This window comes from Parasteatoda tepidariorum, chromosome 11 (genome assembly GCF_982258835.1).
Source record: "Parasteatoda tepidariorum strain Cologne lab strain chromosome 11, Ptep-v5.0, whole genome shotgun sequence".
NCBI lineage: Eukaryota > Metazoa > Arthropoda > Arachnida > Araneae > Theridiidae > Parasteatoda > Parasteatoda tepidariorum.
This window is the reverse complement of record NC_141765.1, coordinates 87,939,341-87,948,014: the sequence shown is the minus strand read 5'-3', so window position 1 is coordinate 87,948,014 and position 8,674 is coordinate 87,939,341. Positions and strand designations below refer to the sequence as shown.

At 29.4% G+C, this 8,674-nt stretch overlaps 1 protein-coding gene across 4 annotated transcripts in view; it reads left to right on the top strand.

Moving 5' to 3' along the window:
• Positions 1 to 2,208: 2,208 nt before the first annotated feature.
• The window catches only part of LOC107441641 (coatomer subunit gamma-like), a 139,750-nt gene continuing 133,284 nt past the window's right edge, over positions 2,209 to 8,674 (top strand). For 2 of the 4 annotated variants that reach the window (XM_087154733.1, XM_087154732.1), the window contains exon 1: positions 2,217 to 4,866. The gene's annotated coding sequence lies outside the window, so the exon portion shown is untranslated. Of the gene's footprint in view, positions 4,867 to 8,674 lie in introns of all 4 variants that reach the window. The other 2 variants (XM_087154734.1, XR_015430317.1) reach the window with 2 other exon arrangements.

Sequence of the window (8,674 nt, the reverse complement as noted above, 5' to 3'; positions counted from 1 at the left end):
TTCAGGTTTTAGTCAGGTTTTCGAGTTATTTAGTATTTTTTCTCTTAGTTTTTCTTTCCTATTTGTGTTCCAAACTTTCTCTTCCAATGTCTGTGTTCCAATTTTTTTCATCCAGTGTTTATATTTTTAAATATTTCATTCTGTGTTTGTGTTCCAAATTTTTTCATCCTGTGTAAGTGTTAAAAATTTTTTTACCCTGTGTTAGTGTAGTTTTTTCATCCAGTGTTTGTTTTCGAAATTTTTTTTGTCCAGAGTTTGTGTTCCAAATTTTTAAATTAGTGTTTGTGGTCCAAATTATTTTCTTCAGTGTTTGTAGTCCAAAATTTTGTCTTCAGTGTTTGTGGTCCAAATTTTTTCTTCCAGTGTTTATGGTTCAAATTTTTTCATCCAGTGTTTGTGGTCCAAATTTTTTCTTCCAGTGTTTATGGTTCAAATCTTTTCATCCAGTGTTTGTGGTCCAAGTTTTTTTTCCTGCTTTTAATGCTTTGTTCAATTTTTATGTTCAATGTGTGTTCAAACTTTTTCACAGTGTTTTTGTAACAATTTTTTTCCCTTTGTGTTTTTCCAATTTTTTTTTTACCAAATGTCTGTGTTAGTTTTTTCACCCCTTGCTTGCATTCCGATTTTTTTCACCCAGTGTTTCTGTTCCATATTTTCTCGTTCAGTGTTTGTTTTGCAATTAGTTTCTTTCAATAAGTCTTTAAGTGTGTTTTGCATTTTTTCAATGTTTTCTGCAGCTTTTTCCAATTGGTTTTTCGAATGGTAACCTTTTGATCAAGTTCATTCGATCAAATTCCCCCTTTGTTTCGTCGCTTTGTTTTTTGAACGACTCCCTCTTTATGCATTTGTTACGCGTTCAGTTTTTCTCAATATTTTAAATTTTTTGCATCCAATTCTTTTCATTTCTCCTATTTATGCTTTTGATTTTTCTAGTTTTTCATTTTTTTTTTGAATATTTTCTACCATTTACCGTTTATAATTGTTTTTCTGGTTTATTCATTTGCCTTTTCATAATAAAGATTGCATTTTTTTTTATTTCTAAGATATAAGATTTTTATTTCCTGGGTAAGTTCTTTTTTTTTCTACTTTCTGTCTGTGTCCTGTTTTTATTTTCAGTGTATGTTACAAATTTTATTTTCCAATATGCGTTTTTAATTTCTTTTTCGAAGTGCATTTCAATTTTTTTCTTACAATGTGTGTTTCATTTTTTTTCTTTCGATTAATATTTCAATTTTTCTGATTTCAATGTTTGGTCCCTTTTTTATTTTCCTTGCCATGGTTCAACTTTTCTCACTCAGTATTTGTGAAACAACTTCTTTATTTATCCAGTGTCAACTTTTCATCTAGTTCTCAACTTTTTCATCTAGAGTTTGTGTTCAAAATATTTTGATCCTGTGCTTGCGCTCCAAATTTTTCCATCCAGTTTTTGTGATTCAAATCCTATCTTCCGGAATTTGTGTTCCAGATTTTTAATCTAGTTTTTTTTGTGTTCAAAATTTTTCAATCCAATATCTGTGATCCAGTTTTTTTCTTATAGTGTTTGTGTTTCAAATGTTTTTATCCGGTGTTGGTGTTCCAAATTATTTCTCCCAGTGTTGGTGTTCTAGTTAGATGCTTTCAATGTGTGGTGTGTGTGTGTTTTTTCCCCCAAAATATTCCGTATGTGTGTTTTGAATTTTTTTCAATATTTTCCTGCAATTTTTTTTTCAGGTTTTCCGATTACTAACATTTAAGCTCAAGTGCATTCGATCTAATTCGCAATTTGTTTAATCGCCTTTTTTTTATTGAACAGCTTTATGCGTGGTTTTACGTGTTCATTTTTTCCATATTTCAAATTTTTTTCATTTTTCTAAATTTTGTTTTTGAATTTTCCAGTTTTTTTAAAAAAATTTCTACGATTTCCTGTTTTTTTATTATTTTTCTGTGTTATACATTGCGTTTCAGCTTTTCATCGATTTTTTTTAACATTTAGTATAGTGTATTATAGTATTTAGTATAGTACAGTATTTAGTATAGTGTAGTATAGTATTTAGTATAGTACAGTATTTAGTATAGTATAGTATTTAGTATAGTATAGTATTTAGTATAGTATAGTATTTAGTATAGTATAGTATTTAGTATAGTATAGTATTTAGTATAGTATAGTATAGTTAGTGTTTTTTTTTTGCAATTTGTTTCTTTCAATGTGTGCTTTAAGTGTGTTTTGCATTTTTTCAATGTTTTTCTGTAGCTTTTCCAAAGCGTTTTTCAAATGGTAACATTTTCGTTCAAGTACATTTGATCAAATTCCCTCTTCGTTTTATCGTCTTGTATTTTGAATTACTCCCCCTTTATGTATTTGTTACGTGTTCAGTTTTTCCTTAAATTTTAAATTTTTTGCATTAAATTTTTTAAAATTTTTCCAATTTTTACTTTTGATCTTTCCAGTTTTTCATCTGTTTGTGTTCTCAACTTTTTCATCTGGTGTTTGTGCTCCAAATATTTTGATCCTATGCTTGTGTTTCAAATTTTTCCATCCAGTGTTTGTGATCCAAATCTTCAAGAATTTGTGTTCCAAATTTTTCCGTACAATACCTCTGATCCAATTTTTTTTACTTCCAGTCTTTGTGTTTTAAATGTTTCGATTTCTTTTTATCCAGTGTGGGGTTCCAATTAGTTGCTTCGAATTAGTTAGTTCCAATTAGTTGTGTATGCATGTGTTTGTCCAAAGTGTGTGCCATATGTGTGTTTTGAATTTTTTCAATATTTTCCGATTGCTAAAATTTTTTTTCAAATGCATTCGATCCAATTTGCAATTTTTTTTATCGCCTTGTTTAAGCAGTTCTTTATGTATGGTTTTTACGTATTCCTTTTTTCCATATTTTAAATTTTTTGTATTAAATTTTTTCATTTTCTTCAATTTTGTTTTCGAATTTCCCAATTGTTTTTTTAAAATTTTTTCTAGGATTCCCTGTTTTTTAATTATTTTTCCTGTGTTATCCATTGAGTTCCAGCTTTTCATTCGATTTTTTTTAATATAGATTCTGTTATTTTTTTCAATATATCTGTTTGTATTCCTAGTTTGTGTTCTGATTTATTTCGGGTGTGTGTTCAAAATTTCATTTTCCAATATTTTTTTTAAACTTTTAATCTCTAATTTAGAATTGTAAGTTGCAATTTTTTTTCTTTCAATGTGTATTTCATTTTATTTTTCTTTCAATGTGTATTTCATTTTATTTTTCTTTCAATGTGTGTTTAAATTTTTTCTGCTTTCAATATTTGGTTTAATTTTTAATTTCCAATTCATGCTTCAAACTTTTTACAATATTTTACGTAAAAAATTTTTTTTCAATCCCGTGGTTGTGTTCCAAACTTTTTCACCTCTTGTATTCGTTTCAATTTTTTTCACCCAGTGTTTGAGTTTCAAACTTTTTATCCAGTGTTTGTGCTTCAAATATTTTCATCCAGTGTATGCTATCCAAATTTTTTCGTCCAATCGTGCTACTACTTTTTCTTCCCCTGTTTGTGTTCCAATTGTTCCAATTTGTTTCTTCCAATGTGTGTGTGCTTTATTTTTTTCAGTGTATGCTTAAAGTTTGTTTTGCATTTTTTTAAACTTTTTTCTGTTGCTTTTTCAGTGTGTTTTTCGATGGGTAATACTTTCATTGAAACAAAACTGCTCGAACTCACCAATGTTTTATCGCCATATTTGATTTTTCGTAGCTTCCATCTCTGTTTATATACGTGAATCACTTTGTTTTCGGTGTTCCATATTTTCCGCTTTTCAGTTTTTTTTTTTAAGAAATTTATTTTAAAAATTTGTATTTAATTGTTTTCATGATTCATATTTTCGTTTTTTGATTAGTCTAGTTTTCTTTTTTACTGGCTATTAATTTACTATTTACTATTACTTATTCAATTCCAATATGTATTCTCTTTTCATTTCAGATGAAAGTTCTTATTTTTTCAATGTGTATTTGATTTTTGCCCATGTTTTTTATTGTTTTTTTTCAATGTTTTTCTTCCTTCTAAGTTTTTTTAGCTTCTTGAATGAGTGTTTTGTTTTTCCAAATGGTGTATCACATTTTTTCCTATGTTTCTTATATTTTTTCCATTGTGTACTCTAGTTGATTTTGAGTGGTAAAATATTTGTGTGTGTGCATCTGATCAAATTCATATGTTTTTATAGACCCAACAACGTGTTTCGCATTACCCGTCCTTGCTTACGTTTGATTTTAAATTTTCACAGGTTTAACTTTTTTTTTTAAAAATTTTTTCAACCTTTTTATTTTTTTGTACTTTATTTCTCGTTAATTCTTCCTCTTTTTCTGCTTTATTCCAATTTTTTTATAGTTTCAAATTCTTTTTAGTTTTTTTTTTGTTTGCAGATTTTTATATGTATTTAAATTTTTTATTTTCTCTTCAAAATTTTTATTTCTAATGTATCAGATAGATTTTTCTTGAATTTTTCTTTTAAAATTCTGCCCTTTTCAGGTTGTTATCCGATGTAAATTAGTTTTTCACCCCATGTATGTTATAGTTTTTTTTCTCCTCTCTGTGTAACTTAAGTGATTATTTTCAGTCGTTATTCTTGTACTGGGTTTCAATTGCTTTTAATGTCGTTAACGTTTACTTTTTCCAATTTTAATTTTTCTATGTTTTTTTGGAACTTTAAATTGTTTGTTATTAATCCTGTCTCTAGTTTATACTAAGCTTTGTAGGACAAATTTCTGCTCAATAAACCGACAAATCGAGAACAACCTGACGAAGTGAGATGTTTGATGTTTGGAATCTGCCGGACTGAGATGAATCCATTTTCTTTTAAATTGCCTGCTATGAAATGATGAAGCTAAAAAGGATGATTTTTTGATAATTGAATCTTCAGCTGTAAGTACAGTTTAATTTTTAATCTAGTATGTCAACGATTTCAAATTTTGCTTTTAATTTTAAATATGATCACAAATTTCACGCTACATTTTTTTTTATGCAATTATATAGATTTTAAAGCTAAAAATTAATCCAAAAAAAATTAATTATATATTTTGCAGTGCGAAAAAAAAAAGAAACGAGTCCACCCCTAATGATCTAATCTTTACGTTCTGAGACTCAATCTTAATACGAACCATTAGGGAAACCATTGGGAAAACGAGGGGCAAATTAATTAGCGTAGACGATATTTAAAGATACGAGATTAAACACAAAAACGTACGGTCTTTCTCGACGGATTCAGAATTCTGGCACCCAAGATATAGGAGGAAGGCGCAATCTGTGAAATTTGGTCCCCATAGTTTGGTCAGGAAAACTGTTCAAAGTTTTGACCCCTTCATGCTAGTTTTGCTTTTTGCGTATTTCAGCATATCGACAGATTTTTTTAAAGTGAAATGAAACATTTTTGCCTGCAATTATAAATTTCGTTTATCCAAAGATAATTCTATGCAAAAATATTATTATTTGTTATTTTTTAGTGTTTTATTTAAAAATAGTCTAAAATTTTTGAACTGTAGGATATACAATTTCTTATTTTTAAAAAAAATAATTTTACATTGCAAAATACAAAATTTGTGCGAAATTGGTCAAATAGTTCCTGAGAAATCTTATTTAAAATAAGTCGTATATAAAAATTCGATTTCTCAGGTACTATTCGACCGATTTTACTGTAATTTTGTATCGAATCACTGTAATTTGATTTCGCAAATTGAAATCACTGCAATTCTGTAATTGACTGGTTTAATTGTAACATGGAAAATTTGCCATGGAAAATTACATTACACGGTGTAAAAAGTTGCATGCCTTATAATTCGAAATTCTTTCAACTAGGATAATAAAAAATAATAAATGTTTACTAAAAGTTAATTTTCGCATGAAAATATCTTTAGGTAACCGAATTTTATAATTGTGTGAAAAATTTTCTCATTTCACTTAAAAAGTTCCCGAAATATGGGGAAATATGCTGAAATTAATATTTAGGGGTCCAAACTTTGGATTGCTGTCCTGGTCAAACTATGGGGACCCTACAAACTAAGGTAAACAACGTTAAAGAGCACAAAAATATTATTAAAAGCAAGCAGCTGTTTCGGATGCTCAAAGGGCAACCTTCATCAGTGCAACCAACATCTGTTGCACTGATGAAGGTTGCCCTTTGAGCATCCGAAACAGCTGTCTGCTTTTAATAATATTTTTGTGCTCTTTAACGTTGTTTACCTTAGTTTGTATTTTAACACAAAGGTCGCCCACTTTTGTATTTATGGAGACCCTATTTCCCAGATCGCGACCACCCCCTGCATCTTGAGTGCCTTAAATCTAAATCCGTATTTTATTCAAAAGTTCGACTTTCATTGAAAAAAAATTTGTAAAATTAGCATTAAGAGGCTCATACCATCAACCGCTTTTCTGACCTAGCAATTGCGGCCATATTTCCCATAGTTTACTGTTTTTATTTTGAGGGTGAGGAATCTTAATCCGAAAAAAAAGGTATGATCATTAAGAGAAAGTAATCCTAGAATGCGAAGATCCGATTAGTTTGGGTGGATAGTTTATTTTTTGCGCACTATACATACACTATTTTATGCAACTTTCTTAAATAAAAAACTTTTATTATAGTTTCTTCAAAATTATGAGGCCCTTTTATAGGGAGATTTCGCACTTTTAAGTTAGCTTTCGTTCGCTTCTGTAAATAAAATTGAAGCAACTGCGCATGCTCGTATTTATTTTATATGATACTTATCTTTATGTTGGCATAATTTAAGTTTTGTTGGCGTGACAAAGCTGCGAGCACGCTGTTTATAGCTGTTAAATGTTTTCTGCTTAAGCTTGCCTTCGAACTAAAAGCGTGAACCTAGAATGCGAATATGCAGAAATACTTTGATGAAATTTAGAAATGAATCCTGCATTCTCATAACCATTGGTTCATTCAATAAAAATATAATTTTATTGGTTTTTGCTTATGGTAAAAAATTATGGTTGTCTAATTGCATTAATTCCACAGGAAACTAGATATATTTTCGCTATTTCAAAATTATGTTGATTTCAACTATGTAATTTAGTTTAAATAAGTTCAATAAGCAATAGAATTTTAATAATATTTTTTAAATATTAATAATGAGCGGCATTATTCATCGCTGAATTCATCAAAATCTATAATTTACCAAATTTTTATGCTCACAGATCCAAAGTTTTACGTTGAGCAAAGCATCTTGAGTCGTATGCTACAGCTTTAAAGAAATAGTCTATAGTTTGTCTAAAGTAAGAAATCCCCTAGCCATTCGTCTGAACTTATGGCGGTGACTATGGAAACGAGGTATAACTATGTCAAGAGGAGTGTGGGGTCATTGTTTAGGACAGGTTATGACTCAAATCGGCGAGAGAAAGTGAATCTTTTTTTCTTTCTTCGGTCTAATGTGTTAGCGCTAGAGGGAAGAGAAGCTACCCTCCCTGAAATGAGCTATTCTTGTGTCCATTAGCAGCAGGCAGCCTCAGATTTTATGGCGGGAGGGGGAGTTCTTACCTTAGACAAACTATACATCCATTGTAAATATTTGTTTTGAATTTATGGTTAAAGTTAAAATGATATTCCACTACGTTAGCGTTTTTAACTAATGGATTTTTGCAAAATCTCTTATTTTCATTTACGTAAGTTTGACATTTTTCACGGGAGCATGCGCATTTCAACAGAATTGACGCATGCGCACTAGAAAAGTGCAACGCACAAAAGAAAGCGTTACATTCAAAACACTCGTTAGCTGAATTGTGACCTACAAAAATAGGCGAATCCTTAGCTCACGTGACAAAATTTTTTTGTCTGAAACAGGCTTTAAACGATTTTTGAGCTAGAAGGAATGAAGCTTGAATTCAACTTCCCTATAATTTTCCCTTCGAAATAAAATTTTCGGCTGTAGCTGTTAACTGATAGAATCTGAAAGTATCATGTACAGGGCTGCGTGCCGGTGTTATTATTTAACCTACTTATGTTAGGACAACAAATAATTTCTTAAGATATGGTTCGAAAGAAAAAAAAAACTAAAAAAACGCATTTTTTACCACACAACCACGTGTTTTAATTTTCTTCCAAACATTGACTGATTGTAGGGAATCATTAGCCACTCAAAATTTCTTATCTCATACGCCAAAAAAGTTATGGCCTAATTATCCTGCATCCAACTTCTGATAAATTGATTAATTTTGATAAGAATTTTGATTTTAATAAGTATTTGAAATTATTCTACGATACGTTAGCTCATCGTTGAAAATCGTGATCCGGATAAACTTTTTTTCCCAGTCAACTTTTAGAAAAAAATATACATTTTAGCTATTTAGCGAATAAAATATCAAGTTTTACCAAATTTTTAGTCTAAAAAACAAGAGAACATGTTACACATATCGACAGCTGGAAATTTTATTAAAAAGGAAATTCTATACAAACCTATGCGTAAGCTTGCCTTTACATAGCTATATTGAATACGAAATCGCTAGAGAAAGAAGAACCATTAAGCAATACTTATGTTTGATTATTTTTACTTCATTCAATTCCTACTAATAGTTCACACTCTTCCTATATATTGTTCAAATTTTCAATCGTTAATAAAATATATTTTATTCATCCACTCAAATTATTTAAACTTGTAGTGGGTTAGACTTGATGTTAATACAGTTTCTTCAAATATTAGTTCATTCATTAAATAGGGATCAGCAAAAATCG